Genomic DNA, 21251 nt, shown 5'->3' with positions numbered 1-21251 from the left:
TCGCGCTTTCCGCTTCAAGCTGCTTCCGTGTTCTACTTTGCCGGCATTTAACCAATAGCGTCTCTGCAACAAAGTGATGTCATGCCGCACGCATTGCTGTTTCTGTGTGGAGTCAAAAGGGTCTAACTCTGTGCCACCACACAACTATAGATGTGTTAAAAAATAATGAGAATATACAGTGAGGAAAGTAAGTATTTGAACACCCTGCTATTTTGCAAGTTCTCCCACTTAGAAATCATGGAGGGGTCTGAAATTGTCATCGTAGGTGCATGTCCACTGTGAGAGACATAATCTAAAAAACAAAATCCAGAAATCACAATGTATGATTTTTTAACTATTTATTTGTATGATACAGCTGCAAATAAGTATTTGAACACCTGAGAAAATCAATGTTAATATTTGGTACAGTAGCCTTTGTTTGCAATTACAGAGGTCAAACGTTTCCTGTAGTTTTTCACCAGGTTTGCACACACTGCAGGAGGGATTTTGGCCCACTCCTCCACACAGATCTTCTCTAGATCAGTCAGGTTTCTGGGCTGTCGCTGAGAAACACGGAGTTTGAGCTCCCTCCAAAGATTCTCTATTGAGTTTAGGTCTGGAGACTGGCTAGGCCACGCCAGAACCTTGATATGCTTCTTACAGAGCCACTCCTTGGTTATCCTGGCTGTGTGCTTCGGGTCATTGTCATGTTGGAAGACCCAGCCTCGACCCATCTTCAATGCTCTAACTGAGGGAAGGAGGTTGTTCCCCAAACTCTCGCAATACATGGCCCCGGTCATCCTCTCCTTAATACAGTGCAGTCGCCCTGTCCCATGTGCAGAAAAACACCCCCAAAGCATGATGCTACCACCCCCATGCTTCACAGTAGGGATGGTGTTCTTGGGATGGTACTCATCATTCTTCTTCCTCCAAACACGGTTAGTGGAATTATGACCAAAAAGTTCTATTTTGGTCTCATCTGACCACATGACTTTCTCCCATGACTCCTCTGGATCATCCAAATGGTCATTGGCAAACTTAAGACGGGCCTTGACATGTGCTGGTTTAAGCAGGGGAACCTTCCGTGCCATGCATGATTTCAAACCACGACGTCTTAGTGTATTACCAACAGTAACCTTGGAAACGGTGGTCCCAGCTCTTTTCAGGTCATTGACCAGCTCCTCCCGTGTAGTTCTGGGCTGATTTCTCACCTTTCTTAGGATCATTGAGACCCCACGAGGTGAGATCTTGCATGGAGCCCCAGTCCGAGGGAGATTGACAGTCATGTTTAGCTTCTTCCATTTTCTAATGATTGCTCCAACAGTGGACCTTTTTTCACCAAGCTGCTTGGCAATTTCCCCGTAGCCCTTTCCAGCCTTGTGGAGGTGTACAATTTTGTCTCTAGTGTCTTTGGACAGCTCTTTGGTCTTGGCCATGTTAGTAGTTGGATTCTTACTGATTGTATGGGGTGGACAGGTGTCTTTATGCAGCTAACGACCTCAAACAGGTGCATCTAATTTAGGATAATAAATGGAGTGGAAGTGGACATTTTAAAGGCAGACTAACAGGTCTTTGAGGGTCAGAATTCTAGCTGATAGACAGGTGTTCAAATACTTATTTGCAGCTGTATCATACAAATAAATAGTTAAAAAATCATATATTGTGATTTCTGGATTTTTTTTTTTAGATTATGTCTCTCACAGTGGACATGCACCTACAATGACAATTTCAGACCCCTCCATGATTTCTAAGTAGGAGAACTTGCAAAATAGCAGGGTGTTCAAATACTTACTTTACTCACTGTATATACATACACGTGATCGGGTCCGATTTCCGATCACGTGATCGGATCTGGACATCCCTAGTGTGTACTGGACCTGTTTCCTAATATTGAAATTGAAAGTCACACCAACACATGTTGATTTTATTAACCGTGGCATATTTTTCAGTTTTCATAAAAATGAACACATCAGTTAAAGTATTTATTGAATAAATGTGACTAGGGCTGCAACTAACGATTATTTTCATAGTTGATTAATCTGTCGATTATTTTCTCAATTGATCAATTAGTTTTTTGGTTAGTGTTTTTCCAAGCCCAAGATGACATCCTCAAATGTTTTGTCCACAACTCAAAGGTATTCAGTTTACTGTTACAGAGGAATGAAGAAACTAGAAAATATTCCCATTTAAGAAGCTGGAATCAGAGATTTTTTAGGTTTTTTTCTTTAAAAAAAAATGACTCAAAGCGATCGATTGTCGAAATAGTTGTTGATTAATTTAATTGTTGACAACTAATTGGTTAATCTTTGCAGCTCTAAATGTGACGTTCAACTATTAATTGTGACATTGTCTCTATAGACCCTTTGCAAACACGTGACCACGACCACGTGACCACGCCATGACGGACGGCAGAATTACCGGAAGCACAAGCTAAACGGTGTAGTAGACGAGCGGAAAGTTTAATTAGTTTCAATCAGTTTAATATACATAACACTAAATAAACTGTAATAATAATACTATCTTTTTCTTTATGACTTCTTATATTGAACAACAAGTTGTCGTGCCGTTATCGGTCGAGGTAGGGCATCTATAGGTGCTTACAAAGATCGGTATTTGGAGAAGTTGGAGATAGCAGGATTGGCTACCGACCCTTACCTTCTTCCTTCCTCCGTTTTCACAGACCTCATTACATCACCGAGTCTGCCCGACTTCAGTCCACACGATCTGTACCACTATGTGGTAAACGGGGTATCCCCATATACTGGTGCTGATCTCAAAGCTTTTAAAAGTCTGGATGCTTACCAGTTCTTTGTAGCTGGCTAGGTTACAGGTACGCAATGTGACTAATGGCGGGGGGAGGTACCTCATAATGGCAAAGATAAGACATCAATCTAGGGTTTATTTTGTATTAACATCTATTCTTTACTAAAGTAAAGATTTATATAACACGTAGCCTATGTTTTTAGAGGACATGGTCGGTCGTGGCTACCCACATGCCGTTGTTCACTGGGTGTGCCAATGCAACTTTCTAACGGATGCCTGAACGCATTCCCAGCTCTGGAAAGTGCAGTCATTAATTGTCTATCACACGTTAATCCATGCAGTAAATCACTGAGTGTCTATGATCAGTAGTAACCACACATACTTGTAACATCTAGCCATCTTCTTATCTGTGATTATATTCGCTGTGTAGCCTATGTTAAGATTTGACCGGTGGATATTACGACGCGATGGGCAGCAGCTAGCGAGCAGTCCAAGGTTAGCCGGAGTAGGAGCTCCGCAGACCCGCATTTAACTCTTTTTTTTTTTGGCCTTTTTGAAGCTAGTTTCCGTGGCATGTAATCTTTAATTTAACCAATATTTTTTGTATGCGTGTTAAGTTAAATGATCAAGGGAACGGCTTTCTTTTTGGGATAAGGTCAGTGAATAACCGATGATAGTTATGTGGGCCATCATCGGGTTGACCTGTTAGTAGGAACAGCTGGTTAGCACGGCAGCTAGCTGGTTGAGGATACTTTTATTATTATTTATCAGTCATTTAAAACAGAAAGGCAATACATACACATGTTTGTGTTGGTGAGGATTACTCTGCATGCTTGTGTTGGTGAGGATTACTCTGCAGATTGTGTATGTGAGAACACGAACGAACACATACTTGTTTGGCTTGCCGTCCGTCTACAGCATAGCTCTTCCGCCGTCCGTCATGGCATTCATAATTTGCGCGAGTAGAGCGTGACGTCACGTGCAAAGGGTCTATTAACACTGGGCCCTAATTGGCAGCAGTGTCTCTCTTTAAAATACAGTGATCATACAGAGTTAAAGTTTTCCAGCCTAAGTTTAGCTAAACTGGCCTTGGATAGATCCTAGCAGTGTTGGAAAGTACATTTACTCAAGTACTGTACTTGATTTAAATCCAGCTCTGTGTCATCCGTGTGGGCAGATGAACAGTGTGTGACTTTTTTCCGTGGCCGCTGTGCATGGAGTTCCCAGCTGAGCAGAGCAGCAGAGGTCTGAAAAGAAACTACACGTATCACATCATCCGGCAGATCTCGGCAAACACTATTCGTCTGCACACACTGCCCACACAAAGATGACACAGAGCTGGATTAAAATAGGCAAAGTATTTCATTTTTTACATACTTTTACATTGTATGCTACTTAATACTTCTACTCCACTACATTTCAGAGGGAAATATTGTACATTTTACTCCTGTATTTGACACTTCTAGTTATTATTTCTTTTTTACATTAAAAAACACATATCAGATTCTCGAATCACATGACTCATTTTAATTATAAGAAAGGTGTGAAGCAGAATTACAGCAAGAAATCACCATGGTGACTTGGGAGGACATCTGTTCTGAATCAAACCTCGTAACTTCCTCTAACAGCTGGAGAAAATTAATATGGAAGTTTATTGCGAGATATTTTAGAACACCACACATAACTGGAAAGATTGAGTCATCATCATCTTTCAGCAACTACCAGAGAACTGCAGAGAAACAGCTTCCAATTTTGATCATACATTCTGGTCTTGTAACAAACTGAAGCAGATGAGATTTATGAGATTAGCTCTCAATTACATTTCAAGAACCATTGGTGGCTCTACTGGACAGATAAAATAGACATTACTTGGAGTTATCCAAGTAATGTATGTCTTTTTTAGATTCTCCTAGTGGCGGCTATTAAAGTGATTTATTATTCCGTGCTAATCGCCATTGAACCACCATATGATATGGGGTGGCACGATGGTTCAGTAGTTCTAGCTCCATTTTGCTCGTAATACTTCAGGATTTTTATTCTTAATGGAGTATTATGGGACCATGGTATTTCTACTAAGGGATCTGAGTACTTCTTCCACCACTGGATTCTAGTGATTCTTTAGTCTAGCTGCTATGTGTTTCTAGAGTTATACCACCTTCACATTGTAACAGCAGCAGAAAATGAACAGAATGACATCATGTTGCAACTTGGAAAGCAATTTGTTAAACTCATTGGATCACTCCCATCTCAATATTTAGAACAAGCTGCAGTAAATGTTACTGCAATCTTTGAATAATGACATTGGTGGGTTAGCAAAGTTTGTGACACAGTTTGGTCTGACAGACCTTCATTTGGTCTATTGGTCTAAAAAATGTTTTTCCTTTCCGTGACATCAGTGTCATTTGGTGGTTAGTGAAAGTGAGTCTTGCTGGGAATCATTCTGTGTATGTGTGTGTATGTGTGTGTGTGTGTGTGTGTGCGTGTGTGTGTGTGTGTGTGTGTGTGTGTGTGTGTGTGTGTGTGTGTGTGTGTGTCCGTCTAGATTAGATGGCATTATGAATTGAACAGGACGCACTGATCTCAACACCAGACCACCATACACAGACAAACAGATTAACGGTGAGCCCTCCTCCAGACGCACACACAAATGAGTGGGGTCGCAGATGATGTGTACCTACAGTGTAGTTTAATCTGCTGGTACAGTAGACGGTGTGGTTATCTGATACAACAGAGCGGCAGGTTGAATGTGCATCTGTCTATCCAGCTGCTGTGTCAGAGAACATCCAGCTGTGAAGTCACTGTACTACAACACAAACACTAGAAGACTGCAGTACTAATACAGACAAACTTACTATACAGTAAGATGTGATTGATTGTACTGTATGTAAAGAATGTATTTAACAGTTCCATCATTTTCAAATATTTTCCTTGTAAATAGGTACTAATTGATTTTATAAGATGATTGTCAGTATTCTCTATACTGTACTTGTGGAATTGCCTGTTGACAAATTTCACATTTTTGCACATTCCGCATACTTGACACTTAAAATTAAACTGGAAGTGTACTGCTAACGCAGTCTCCAATTTCCCTGTGATTGGTACGAAATTACAGTTCTTTCCCAAAATCTTCCTTTGAATTTATAGTTAAATGCCAAAGTACAATATTTCCCTCTGAAATGTAGTGGAGTAGAAGTATAAAGAAGCATAAAATGGAATTGACAGGTGATGTTAAAACACATGCACCCACACACTTCGTGTTTTCCAGAGGTGTGTAGCTATTGACTGGACAGGAATGCAGAATACAATGTCAATAACTGACTGATATATCCAGTTATTACACAGCAACACGGTCTCACGGGAGTTCATCAAATGGTCACGTAATTTTTAATCTATTGATTCGTGTACACGGACACGTTTATCTCGTTTTTTTTCGTGGTGGTCAGCACGTAATGGGAACATGGAGGTTGGCTTTAGGAAAAGAAGAACGGGGAAAGGAAATGTGACACGCGGGAAACGATCCGCGGTCTCTGGGGGACGCGGGACAACAACGGGACGCTTGGGTTTAGGAAAAGAACGGGGAAAGGAAACGTGACATGCGGGAAAATTTATATTTGCAAGTCATGTGTCTCAAACCGCAAATTTTCAGTACATAGTGTGTTCACACTAGCGAAGTATGGCCATATGTTTAGTGTGGAACGCTGGACAGAATTCGCCCTCCACATTCGCCATCTCTGCTACAAAGCGGAAGCTACCAGATCACCAATGTATTTTCAAACTTGTAAAATTTGACGGGCGAGGAAGCTGCAGCGGTTGCAATTTAACGGTGAACACCGTGATACAAATGTAATTTACACATGTATTTTTTCAATTTCAAGTGGTTTCAAGTTTCGGAAAAGGTGGCGGTAATGCTCAGCCCAGCTGCAATTTACCAAGAGTCATTTCCGGTCAGTGCATAACAGCCATGCACAATTTAAGACGACACTACCCTATCAAATTGTTCTACAGTACAAATGTACTATTAACAGAAGTATCCAAACTGAGACACAGCACTGCAGAATTTGTGAGAAAGCCTGGTTTATATGGTACGAAGACCCTGATGCACTTGGTGTAAAAAAATCTGTAAAAACAATATGTCAGGAGGCTTTTTTTTGCACTATATGGATATATAAATAGCAGTTTCTAGGTGAAATTAGGAATCTAAACTCTGAAAAGTGTTGGCTTTTGAAAGTGAAACTGTGCTGGTGAGGGGTTGTCTGAGATGCATGTACAGTCTTTGGTACGATACTAATGCTGTGCCCAGTGGTGGAAGAAATATTCAGATCCTTTACCTAAATAAAAGTACTAATACCACACTGTAAAAAATACTCGGTTACAAGTAAAAGTCCTGCATTGAAACATTTTACTTTAAGTAAAAGTATGTAAGTATCATCCGGAAAATGTACTTAAAGTATGAAAAGTAAAAGTACTCAATGCAGAAAAATCCTCACATTTTAGAAACTAGAAATGATCAAAACAGTTCTGTCAATCAACTTAAGTGTTTAATGATCTAATGATTTCTTGTCTACTTGTAGGCCCATATTTTGACATCAAATTTTATAAATTACTAAAATGTGTTTTGTGTGCAAAAATCTTAATTTGTAAAGCAACTAGTAACTAAAGCTGTCAGATTAATGTAGTGGAGTAAAAAGTACAATATTTCTCTCTGAAATGTAGTGGAATATAAGTAGAAAGTAGCAAGAAAAGAAAAGACTCAAGTAAAGTACCAGTACCTCAAATTTGTACAGTACTTGAGTAAATGTACTTGGTTACATTCTGCAACTGGCAGTGGCAGTTTCTAACTTTTGAAGCCATGACTGCAGCATAAAGAATTAGAGTTTAATGTCAGATTTATATAATGACCTGCGTGGTATGTTGCACTAAATGCATCGTTTGGAGATCAGGGTTATGTTAGTGGGCCATGCATCCTGAGAGTTACAGTAAGAGGATGATCAGCAGCTAAGAGCAGATACCGTCCATGATATGTTGTTCAGTTTTAGACCTGATGGATTAAGGAGCTGTTAGCTGCAAAGTCCAACCTGATGTCACCTTGCAGGGGAGCGGCTGCTATTGGTTTGGTATTTTTGCTCTCGGTTTGGATGTCAAGGCCTGCTGAGTTTCGTGATTGAGATGGTGAAGCAGAGAAATGCACACGCAGAACAGGTCTGTAAAGGATCCTGGGTAAGACCCTTAGAGCTGCCCTTCAGCTGAAAGAACAGAGGATCAGAAGGTTAAACGTTCCCCGGAATGATCCACCTGCTGTCACCAAATGAACGGCTTAACGAAGTCACACACAGCACTGCTGCTATTGCTAGCTTTAGCTTTGGTTTGTCTGTACATGCTGAATGTAACTAAGTACATCTACTCAAGTACTGTACTTAAGTACAAATTTGAGTTACTTGTACTTTACTTGAGTCTTTTCATGCCACTTTCTACTTCTACTCCACTACATTTCAGAGAGAAATATTGTACCTTTTACTCCACTACATTAATATGGAAGTTTTTTGGCCTCTTTATTCAAAAGGCAATGTGTTTTGCGATTTTCATTGCAATAATGTCATTCAATTTGAATATGCATTTAGCAATTGACAATTCAATATGCACACTGGCAATGCAATCCTCAATTCAGTTTAATTTGTTTGTGACAAAAAAATTTAAATAAAGCTCAATCAATTGCATTTCATATTGCCATGTTTTTTTCTCTCTCTTTATGACTGCCAGTGTAGGATGAATAGAGCCAGAGGCAGTTGTGTAATGTAATTAAGTACATTTACTCAAGTACTCTAGTACAAATTTGAGGTACTTGTACTTTACTTGAGTCTTTTCTTTTCATACCACTTTCTACTTCTACTCCGCTACATTTCAGAGAGAAATATTGCACTTTTTACTCCACTACATTAATCTGATGGCTTTAGTTACTAGTTACAAATTCTGATTTTTGCACACAAAACACATAGTAGTTTATAAAATACAATGTTTTATCATAAATTAAACTACCTAACAATATAATTGCCTACAAGTCCAGCTGAAATGATTAGAAGATTAAACAGTTTGGATCGGTCTAGTTTCTAAAATGTGAGGATTTTTCTAGTATATTTTCCTGATGAAAAATATCACAGTGACAAATGTTGTGAATGAGTGAAGTTTTTGTCTTTTTAGCTCTCAGATCTGATATGAAAAGTTCTGGTAACTTTGGAGGCTAAAGATTAGTGTTGAAACTGTTTGATAAGCCCAAACATCGTGAATAAAAACCCTCTTCAAACCACAGATAACTGCATAATTCTAATGAATTAAACATGAAAGCCACAAAGATTGGAAGATTGGTTATGTTCTGAGGGAAACAGGTTTGATAAATAGCTGTGACGGTGAGTGTAAGCTTAACATTTACATTTGCAGAAGTGACTTGTTGCAACATTGGGAACTTGGCTATGCAACTAGGGGACATTCAGTTCTGTTAAACTGTTGCAAAAGACACACAATCATCACCTACTTCAGCATCAAAGGAATCAAATGTTGTGTTACATGACTTTCAGGCAGTTTCAGATAAAGTACTTCCTTCAAAAAAAGTGATACATTGTAGTTCAGAACAATACAGGTCTTTTGTAATGAGTGAGATTTATGGAGGGATTTGTTCCTCTGACGCAGGCAGCGACAAAGATCTGGAGGTCAAGTTGGGTAGGGGGTATTGTGGCGTCAGAAATGAGAAATTCAATTTGACAAATCACAGTGTTCTGACAGTGAAGCGTTTCTAAAGCTGCTCTGTGTACTTCCACTGACTCCTAAATAATCCTGCAGGGAAAAGTTCAAATTTAAGATAATTTATTTATTTGTTGCTCTGAGTTTAAAACAATTCAAAAAATGCAGCTTAATCTCAGTGTGGAGAGGCCGGTAGCATCATATCTCATCTCTGCAATTCACCTTGCTTCAGCCTGAATGTTTTTCTACCTCTCTCATCAAACTTACCTGTAGCTCTTTCCTCATGCTGTTTGTTTAATAATGCAGTACTATTAAACATTATATTTTTTGCAAGTTAGACAGTGTACGGGAGTTTAAGTAATTATTATCTCCGCCAAGAAGGGTTGTTTTTCTGTTTTTACCTCCGCTAAAAAGGTTATGCTTTCGGTCCGGTGTTTCTGTTTGTTACCTCCACTAAGAAGGTTATGTTTTCGGTTCGGTTTGTCCATTTGTTTTTGAAGTGTTTGTTGGTTTGCTTGTCTGTCAGCAGAATTACGGAAAAACTTCTGGCCCAATCTTCATGAAACTAGGTGGAAGGGTGTAGCACGGGCCACGGAAGAACCCATTAAATGTTTTGACCGGATCCGTATGAGTAAAAAATGCTTTTCCATTTCTTGTAGGCCTATTCATTGTAGCTGTTTCTTCCTCACTTGGACAAGCGTGAATACTAGGGAGCCCTGTGAACTATAGCTTGAACATGTTTTGCAATTGCTATTTCAAAATCCAATTACAGCAATTTTAAAATAAAGAAGTTGGTTACAATCATTCAAAACTTCCCATGTGTCAGAAGTCAAGTTTAAAGAACAAATTTCCTCAGGGTCAACTGCCACTACTCTAAAGTCATATTATTATGTAATGACATGTATTTAGGGATTTAGTTAGGGACATAAGGCACCACCACCACCAATCCGCCTCACCCCAGGGTGCTCCTCACCTTCTGTATTTACAGGTTGGGTCAGAGGAAAGGTTTGGCAGCTCCGTTGACACAAAATGTTAAATTCTGCTCTAACCCTGTTCAGGTATGGATGACTGTGATTTAAATGAAACCCGAATTCAACTTGTGTGAAACTTTGAGGAAAAAGTGATGGAGAACTTTTCAATTGCAAACATTATCAAATATGCTTTAATATCTGGTTGTGAATTGTTATTGTGTTTAGCCTGCATGTCGTGTAATCCATGGACTTGGCCTCCTCCTGCCTTTTGCTACTGAAATACAACACACACACACACACACACACACACACACACACACACACACACACACACACACACACACACATACATACATACACATACACACAGAAACAAACACAATAGCTGGGGGCCACTAAGAATCAATGAACTCTTGGTGCACTGAGGAAACGTTACCTCGTCCGTCTGGGTCAACAACAGAGGCAAATTCAGTTCATTCCAGTGTTTTTCCTCTCTCAGCAGACAGTGAGTCTGGTCAAAACACAAATTAGTGCCCACGTTTAGTCTAAGCTCGCTTTGACTCACAGGCGATCCAATGATGCTTTTTGGGGGAGGTGGTACTTTTTTTGTGAAAAGCACCAGTGACAAAGATGCAGACCGCAATATCCCTAAATTTGCTCTAGAGATGGCATCATTACACTTATGCATGCATATTTTTAGTAAAAGTAGGGATCAAGTGAAAGTTTGTTCTGAGTCTGGCACGGAGGAGGTTAAGGCTGGCCATTGGGTCAAAGGTCATCAATATTTTTTATATAAAAACCACAGTCAATATCAGTGGCAGTGGAATGTTTGCTATTTGGCCAGTTGTACTTTTAACTATGCAAATATTCCCTGAGGCAGAAATTATCTTATTGCTTGAGTTACACCTCTCTGCATGTGCGGATCAAAATCTGCATGAGCAGCAGGAGTCGCTCTGGCACCCGAATGCTCACTGAGTCCATGTACTGTAACAGCTGTTTCTGCTCTCATAAAGATGCTGGTGCTGGCTTGCTTGTCTCTGTGTGCAGTGCCAATGGAACTGTTCCTGTTAATTTCATATTCTGTCTCATGTGTAATGTTATGTTCTGCATAAATGATGGCCAAATCTTTCTACCAGGACTAAACAGACAGACCATCCTCACCCAGAAAACGACCCTATAGGTTCATTGGGCAAGCAGCTTATTGTTGTTGTTAGGCAGCTAGTGACTAAGTGAGTAATTATCGCGGGAGTAAATCAGGAGGTAGGTTAGGGTGGTGGATGGTTCAAACAAACAAAGGACTTTTACACAGGAAACTGGGGTTCGTGTCCCACATGAAACTTTTTAAACTAACCAACTTTTCCGGACCTTAGTCCCTGATGTAGTCCGTGAAGAATTATGCTCTAATTTAAGTAGTTTTTTGGGACAAAGACACGTTTTCTTGCAGAGGCCTTTATAAAATGAGCAGTGGTGAAAGTTATTATAGTTTATCATGTTATGATCGGGAGTGACTGAAGACTATGCTCTTCTTCTCCGTTTTTGGTGAATTTCTGTAGCAGAAACAGCGCCACCGATAGGCTTGGAATATGAAGTAGCGAGTCTTTTACAAATGGATCCGTTTGGACGCACATTTTTTTTTTGACATGGTTCCAGGGAAGACGGGGAAAAAAAGATTGTTTTGGTATGTGTGGACGTGGCCTAAGTATTGGTATTTTTGTTGCCTAAACTTAACTAGTTACTAGTTAACGTTATCTATGTGAATAAAACTGCCACCGTGTGATAAGAGGAAAAAAACGCTCTGGGTTGTTTGCACTTCTTTAAATAAATAATTGTCTTGGGCGGGGCTAAGCTCCAGACCTAGCAACAGTGCCTTTGCAAAATAGTCTCGGGAAGGAACTTTGGTGGAACATTTGCACCCCACAAATGAAAACACCACGCCCGTTACTTGTTTACACAATACAGTAACATGAGCTATTTGAATTAGCTGGATACATGATTAATCGCAATTTGCGCTTACCAGTATATTGCCGTGTGTACTTCGTCCATAGCAATCCCCGCCAATCTGTCCCAAAACGTCCCAGTTAGAGAGTAAATGAAGAAGAACCGCTCCATAGACAATTAATTGGGAAAGATGTTATAGGTGACAGGAATGTTCTGAGTATAAAGCTCATTTGGATATAAAAAAAAAAGACCAAACAAAACGTTCTGTGGATCCACAAAATCTGCCTCCCATTCATTGTCTATGGTGCAGCGCCAAAATTGATACTTGACGACACCACTTACTTCTCTGGTTTTTGCTTTTGCTGAGAGAGAGTAGTTCATGTTGACACACATTGATTGAACTTTCTTAGGCCATGGAAATAAAATATTGGAATTTTTGATTTAGGTGGTGTTTCAAACATAACGAACATTTTGAACAAACAATATTTTGGGACCTATGCATGCACAGTCCTGAGTAGAGTTCAAAACTGACGATATGATGAATAATAAAAAAAATATGTACGGGAGCCTGACAGCTGTGGTAGGCAGTTTATTTTTTTTTATTTTTTTGGGTAAACAATTCCACAGAAATCTTTCTGCATGTTGTAATTCAAGTAGTCTGAGGGAAAACTAGACATCTCCCCTTGGCTCTGTTTTTAGGCTTTAGAAAGTCCAGCCCTTGACGGGAGACTGGCCAAGCACAGGTCATTTCAGAGAGAAAGAGAGCATTCCAATTGGCTGTTCTGCGCATGCATATTCCAATGCAACAAAGGGGAAGGGAGAGCTGCGGAAAGAGTCTCACTCTACTTCAAATTCTGCCGTTTTTTGCTTTCTACCCACTGCAGCTGGATTATTTCTGCCTCCAGAGCATTTTTATTTAGCCTTAACTTCACCCGTTGAATAGCATTGTTTTAGTATTTCATATTTGCAATGGCCAACAAAGTGGCTACAATTGTCAGTAGAGGAAATACATTCTTAAAGACAGAAGTGCAGAAGTCTCTACATTTTGGCAAGGTGGCTTAAATGACTGCACCCAATGAGGTTTAAATCAACCAATTAGATTATTTCTGCCTTTGAGTAACGTGTGTGTACATTATTACCATGCATGTTGAAACCCTGCATGCTTTCATCATCTTTTCTCACTGTTCTGACTTTAGAGTGCAGTAATAGATGTACCAACATGTAGGTGTTCCTCCTCACCAGTGGTATTACCCTGCCTTGTTTTTTTTTGTTTTTTTTCTCTCTGTCATGCTAAGACTACGTGAGCCTCCACACATCACTCTCTCAATTATTCATGTAGAGGGGGAAAGAAAAAGAAGGGGTAGAAGGAGAAGGCGGACGTGACTTTTCTCACATCGAAGGAACGCCATTTTTTTAATGCGGTCTATCCTTTCCACTTCTTCTTCTGTTTTTGTCATGTCTTTTCTCCTCATCACTTCTCTTTACACCTTTTTTTCTCTCCTATTGTCTTACCCTTCCTTTTTTGCCTCACCATAAGACTTCTCCCATCTTCCTTCCTTTACTTTTTCTGATCTGTCTTTGTTTTCCTCTCTTTTTTTCTTCCTCTCCTTTCCTTGGTCTATCTTCCTCCCTGTCTCCTCTCCTTTCTGTCCTAATGTTGGCGTGTTTGCAGCCCGGGACTATCCTATTATTCAGCCATCTCTAACCCATTAACTTGGCGAGGAATTAGGAAGAGCCAGGACACCGATATAACAGGAAGTAAGCCACCTTGGCAACTTCTCTTCCCTGGAGATTTAGCTCTTTTTCAATCCAGTGACTAATCTGGTGTCTTATTTGGGCCCAAAGGGAATGATGCTATCGACTGCCAGCTCGCCTGTTGGCACCTTTATCTATCCCTCTCACAAACAGGTTTAAGGCTTGGTTAGCAACACACAATGGCAATGGGAAGTCACGCACACAGTGTGCAGATAAATGTTGCAATGTGACTGAGTTCTTCTTTCCACTACAGTTTGATGTTGAATGCATCAGCAGCAGCAGTCCCTGCAACTTTATGTCTTAAGGCAACAATGTGTTGGCATAAAGTCTAGGTTCACAAACCATCACCGACAATGGAGCAGTTAGAAATGATATTGCTCCCAGTTAAAAGTAATACACTTTCACTTTCCAATGCTCCCTCTTAAATGAGCTATTTTGAAGTTGAAATTGTTTGTGGCGGAGGCTTCCCGGGCTCCCTGCGGTGTGAAGCACATTCCATGTAACCACAACGTTCTGGTTTCAAAGCGTGCCAGGGACCTTTGTCACCTCTCGCCCCGCTCTCCCTCAATATACTTCCTGCCGTTGATCACTCGTACACTATCCAATAAAGGCAGTAATCCCAACAGAAAAATACAATCATCCCACAGATGTACTATCTTCAGATGTGTATCTCTGTACAGAAAAAGGCATCCCAGTTATCCTCCTAAACCTCCTTCTGCAGTGATATTATTAATATGTTAATATGTTCATTTGAGCGTTAGGTCTGCATCAGATGTTGTGCTCAGGTTTTTACAGTATATTGATGGTAGGTATATTTCAATCTTATTGCATCTTTTCATTGACGTTGTATGCAACTGCACCCCCTCTAAAGTTCATCTGGTGTTCTGTCTGAACACACCATAAATTAAAGAGCTTTGAGCAAACAGATAGATTACCTGCAACAAAGAGATGACTATCATCCACATAAAGTACACGGATTAGGGAACCATGAGAAAATAAATAGAATATGAGTAGTTTGTACTGAGTTCAAAATCCTTGAGGGAGTGATACTTGGTAAAGTTCAGAATGGAAAAGGATTTATTGCCAAGTAAGTAACACTCACAATGAATTTGCCTTAGTGGTTGGTCCATACATTAACTTGTGGACCAATATGTTCAATATAACTGTTTAAAAATAAGAAAAGAAGGTTGTGTGATTCAGTGCAGGATTTGCAAAAATGTTAAGGGAATGTGCAAAAGTTCAGTTTTGAAGAAGACTTGAAAGTAGCCATTGAGAACATATACTGATTATCTAAATGTTTATTGAGGTAATAAATCAAGTGATAAGTAGGGTGATTTTCTCATAGACTTATATAGAAACAGACTTTGGTTTTGCAACTAGTGGAGTCGCCCCCTGCTGGAAATTAGATAGAATGCAGGTTGAAGGATCTTACGCATTGGCTTCACTTTTCAGACCCAGAAGCTCGTCCATTATTTTTATAGATACTATGGATGGACCGAACCCTCTTACAAGAGAGGAGTGTTTCAAAAAGTTTGTGTCTGTGGTGGGAGCAATCGGCTACAATCTTTCCTGCCCGCTTCAAGGTCCTGGAGAGACGTCAGATTGCAGCCAATCACCTTTTCAGCAGGGCGGATGATATGCTGCTGTCTTCCCTTGTTGTTGGCAGTGGCAGCAGCGTACCAGATGACGATGGAGGAGGTGAGGATGGACTCAATGATGGCAGAGTAGAAGTGCATCATCATTGACTTTGGCGGGTTGAATTTCTTCAGCTGGCGCAGGAAGTACATCCTCTGCTCTGCCTTTTTGATGAGAGCTGATGTGAAGTTATAATGAAAGCTAAAAAGTGAAGTACAGTAGCAGGGAATGTTTTTTATTGAGAACATATGATAGAGAGAAGAGGATGTAAGATGTAAGAAAGGATATGATGAGTTTCATTCTGACAGTGTTAATCATTTTTGTACATTTTCCAATTGTAATTCTGCTGTCATTTAGCACACTTAAATATAACGTTAAATAAGTTTTAAGTGAAATAAAATATTTGTAAAGCTTTGAAAAAGTGAGGCTCAATGTGAAATCCATAATCTACCAATGCAATGCAATGCAATGCAAAATGTTAGGATGACTCTACAGTAAGAAAGTTTATTTTAACAATGATGGAACTATGCAGAGGATCACGTAACAGGGCTTATATTTCAGCAGCAGTATAATCAGGGATAACACATGGTCTATTTAATCTGCTCTGCTCCATTCAAGGCCAGCTGAGTGACTTACCCTCTCCATTCAACGCAAATCTCCCCATCAATGGCCTCTGCACAAAGAGAGAAGGATGAGTTTTCACTCCACCACACAGATAATGGAGGTAATGCATTCTTTACAAAGCAAAAATAACAAACGCAAGGTCAACTTGAGCATGTTCGCATACCGTTTTGTAGTAACACACTGCTTTAAATTTATATTAAATAAAATAAACTTTTACAACTCAGGAACTGTAGAGTGGGGCGGGGGGGTTAAGGTTTTTTGGATTTTCCCTGTAGTATTTCTTTTGGTTTAATTGTGTTCTTTTGACAATCAGACAGAGGCAAACAAAAAAGTCCAATGGTTTTCATTTTCAGCTATAATGGCCCCTTCATGTCACAAAACAAAACTGAATGCAAAAAAGTGTATGTACTTATTATTCATTCTCAGAAGTAAAAGACATTTTTGAGAATACAAACATGACAAAACTATCCTTCAACCACGACTGCCTTGTCAATTTACAGATTAAAATCACATTCATAAAGACTGTAGTGTTATTTAGCCTGTTTAAAAGCAAAGACCAGCATGGTCTCTAGAAACAACTTGCAGGTCTTGTTTCCAGGACTATGAACTAGTAAACTTCCACTCACAAGCCTGACAGGAATGTGTGACGTTGCTGTCTCGTTACAGGGATACAGGCATGTTGGACGAAGACATGGTGAGTGTGTCACTGTCATAAAGACATAAATGTTTATTTACTGACAGTGATGTAATGCAAGTAAAAAGGTATGTGGGTCAGATGTTCCCAGCCTTTTTTGTCAGTCAGGATAATAAACTGGATATTAACTAATAATGATAATTGGATATTGTTACAATCCTTTCACAGTTTGGTCGCATTCTCATTCATATAACAACCACTCAGAGTGGCAGATTCAATTTGAAGTTTCAACCATTATCCATAACTTTTAGTCATTATGACATTTTATTTACTGCTTTTAGCTATTTTAAACATGTGTGTACATACTCTGTCTGAAGGGTACAAGTAGATTACTTTGAGCCAATAAGGAGGAGCGAAGAAGGTAGACGAGGACGAGCTGCTGAGTCATGATAAGGAGCGACAAAGATAGTGTGACACATGATGCTCGGTCACCTGGTGACGGTAAATCACTGTGAAATAGTGTGTGTAGATGTTTACAAGTGCCCATGTTGAAGAAGAGGCGCTGAGTTTTTTGTTAGACTCAACCCTATTGACCAACTGGGCCAATCTGCATTACTCTTTGTATACGTTTAACCAGAGTGATTGGGAATGTGCATAATCATTCATCAGCGCAGAATTAAGCAGCTATTTGTGGAGCATCTGGCTTAGCCTTGCCGGTTAACACCAAGCTCATGTAATATGCCTGACACAGCAACTCCTCTCTCCCACAGAGATTACACACACACACACACACACACACACACACACACACACACACACACCAGCATAACCACTAGTACCAACGCCAGACCACATCCAGTCTACTTTAGGCTGAGCACAACATATAGTTAGACAGCTGAGCCACCAGTGATTAAATTTATAACATGCTTTTTATTAAGTTGATAGAGATAGATAAAAAAAAAAAAAAAGCAATGGTCGGGTGTGACGCAAACATTCTGCTTATTGAAAATAAGATACTTAAGATAACCGTAGGTAAAATGGCTCAATATGAAAAGACAACAATATGCAAAGTAAGAATGCAAAGTAGCTTTTAGAGTTCCAGTGCTGTCATGACGGCTGTGGTAAACCTGTTAGGAGTCACATACACCAGTATGTATTTAGTGTGTGTGAGTGTGTGTGTGTGTGTGTGTGTGTGTGGCAGTGTGTGTGTGGCAGTGTGTGGCAGTGAATGGTGTACCTGACAGCAGTCACATAGCCAATCTGGCCACAGGATGACCAGCCTGAGCCAAGACACTCAGTCTACCCCTGATTCAGACTTGAGGAAATACCACATTCAGCTGCCAAATGCACACTGTGTGTGTGTGTGTGTGTGTGTGTGTGTGTGTGTGTGTGTGTGTGTGTGAGTGAGTGACTGACTGAGTGAGTGGAAAGGAGAGAGGAGAGGAAATGGCATGCCACTGTATGCTGTACAGCATCTAGAATGGCAAATATTCTGCTCATTTGAGAAGCAATTGTGTCAATGATCAGTTAGCATCAAGATCAATAGCCCTGTTCTGTATACACGTACATTTCCAAATGGTTTACATATGCAAGGCAAGGCAGCTTTATTTATCTAGCACATTTCAGCAACAGCTAAAATAGAATATGACGGGTATAAAAAGAAACTTGAATAAAAGTGAGAAGAATGTAAGAAATGAGCAATTACTTAAAAGGCATGCATCAAAAAGAAAAGTCTTCAGCCTTAAATTAAAAGAACTGAGAGTTGCAGCGGACCTGCAGTTTTCTGGGAGTTTGTTCCAGATATGTGGAGCATAAAAACTGAACACTGCTCCTCCCTGTTTAGTTCTGACTCTGACTAATTAGTTCAGACCTGTCCCAGACCACCTGAGAGGTCTGGATGGTTCATAATTTAGCAGCAGATCAGAAATGTATTTTGGCCCACAAACCGTTCAGTGCTTTATAGTATAGTTACAGTAGTACTTGAAATCAATTCTCTGAGCGACAGGAAGGCAGTGTGAAGACCTCGGAACTAAAGTGATAGTATATATACTTTTTTTAAATGTTGATTGTGCGCTATTTTGGTAGTTAGGACAACAATTTAAACTAATTGCGTTAGTCTTCCCTGCAGCAATAGCAACAGTTGAGCAAAATGTTCACCCCCTTTGGAAAAATCATTTGCAAAACAGGAAGCAGTAAAAGTACCACATAATTTTCATATGGAAAGTGGTGAAAACATCACAAGCTCAGTGCACACAAACAGACTGAAGTTGTCTCCATAGTTTAATCTAATTCTCAAGCTTTTTTAAATGTTGCCCACTAAAAACTGAAGTGATTCCTGAATGATCCTGTCCCCTGACTGAGCACACACACCATTAGCACAGACATCCCATGCACTTAGTTATGCACCAACAGCTGGTAGATTCTAGTGTTTCAAATTAATATTCATCATGTATTCAATCCAGCATATGCAAGACGACCGGTAACAAAGCAACAGCATCAGCACTGCTGTGTTGGTTTAGCAGTCATGTGAAACTGTAATGTCTGATAACAATTTCAGACGGGCGCATATCTATGTCCCCAGGGTTCAATGTTACCAGGGCCTTATGTTCCCCAGCTCATTATCCTCATAATATGACACATTAGAGACACATTTCACGTGTTGTTTGTTCTCAGCAATGCTTATTTCCCTAGCTCAAATATGATACGATACAACTTTATTGTCAGTTCAGCTCAAAAGAAGAAATAACAAGAAAAGTACACACAGAGCTAGACAGCAATTACACATATAGGACTCGTCGAAAAGACACTGGGACTAACGACTTTTCTGGGGGAAACCCTGCAGTTTATAGTGTGCTGATGTTATGTTCCTTGAAATCTACACCCTTAAATTTGTAGACAATTTGTTTGCCGTTTTACGATTTTAGACATTGCTATTTCTACAGTGACTGAATGGATTTTCATTATTCAAACTGCATTTGAAATGTCCATCTTCCTTTGTTCTTTTGCAGTTTGAACTGTGAAGATTGCCCTCGCCAATCTCTTACGAGCCCTGGGAACAGAGGGATTCCAGACTGCACTTTTTTGTTTGTAAATAGGTAGGGTTCAATCATAAATGGCCAACAGTTTGTATGTCATATTGCACAAACGACGTTTCCTTTCTGGGATTGTTCAGATGCCGCCGAAAATGATGTCCCTAATTTTTGGCCGGATCATATGTTCGTCACCTTCCTCTTTCTTTGTGTTGGCATTCTAAACTCCGGTGGATTTCTGAGGACTATGGTTAACTGCTCCTCAGATCTCTGCAGGGTAAATCCAGACAGCTAGCTAGACTATCTGTCCAATTTGAGTTTTCTGTTGCACGACTAAAACAACTTTTAAACGTACACATTCCACAAAATAAATTTCCTTTCCTATTGGTGCTTAGCGCCACCCCGGACGATTGTGATTGGTTAACAGAAATGCCAATAAACCAGATCATGTTTTTCTCCCATCCCAGAATGCTGTGTGGACTAGCCAGACCTTCCTCCGCAATGCTGTGGAGGAAGCTCTGGCAATGCGAGACTAACAAAGTGTTTACAGTTTACCCTGAGGGGCACATGGATGTACAGTACCACATTGCTTGACAATGAGCCTCAAAACCACAAGTGCCAACTTCATGGTGGTGCTATAGGTAACGTCAGGGGATCATACAAGTAATAGCATGGCTAAAACATATCCACTTCAAATTTGTGGGCTTACAGCCAAACCATGTGTCACTACTTTGTAATTTGATGAAAATATAGAGGTTTGTAATGTTAATAATACCCACTGTTTTTTTAACATGTTGGAACCTTTTGTATCATTACAGAAACAAAAAAATTTTACTTTGTGAAGTTGTCAATATTTTCACTATGCTCTCTGCCCGTAATCAGAACTCTTATCTGCCACAGAACTTGAATTTACCACCACTATACTTAGCAATAGTATTATTTTGTGCTCAATCTTGTATCGACTCTGATGCAATTTCACAGCAACATCCTGCATGCACCCAGTCATGATTAGCCTGATAAGCAGCATGTGTCTCACAGTGTGACTCATGAATCTCGTGAATGGGTGAGATAGTGAAGGCAGGAGTGCCAGGACAGGCTGCGTACACTGCAGATTAGCTCCATAGAAGGAAACACAAAGCCTAGACGTAATATTAATGTTGGACTTGGGCCAATGAACATAAACAAAAACAC

General features: G+C 39.9%; 1 long non-coding RNA gene across 1 annotated transcript; it reads right to left on the bottom strand.

The window, feature by feature from the left end:
• Positions 1-8384: 8384 nt before the first annotated feature.
• Positions 8385-19093, bottom strand: LOC116054533. Its single transcript, XR_004106084.1, has 3 exons — positions 19082-19093; positions 10696-10703; positions 8385-8478 (listed from the first exon to the last, which is right to left on the bottom strand). It is a non-coding gene; the product is annotated as an uncharacterized LOC116054533 (long non-coding RNA).
• Between the last annotated feature and the right edge of the window lie 2158 nt (positions 19094-21251).

This window comes from Sander lucioperca, chromosome 20 (genome assembly GCF_008315115.2).
Source record: "Sander lucioperca isolate FBNREF2018 chromosome 20, SLUC_FBN_1.2, whole genome shotgun sequence".
In the NCBI taxonomy this organism is placed as follows: Eukaryota; Metazoa; Chordata; class Actinopteri; order Perciformes; family Percidae; genus Sander; species Sander lucioperca.
Note: the sequence above shows the minus strand (reverse complement) of the source record. Positions and strands in the feature narration are given on the sequence as shown.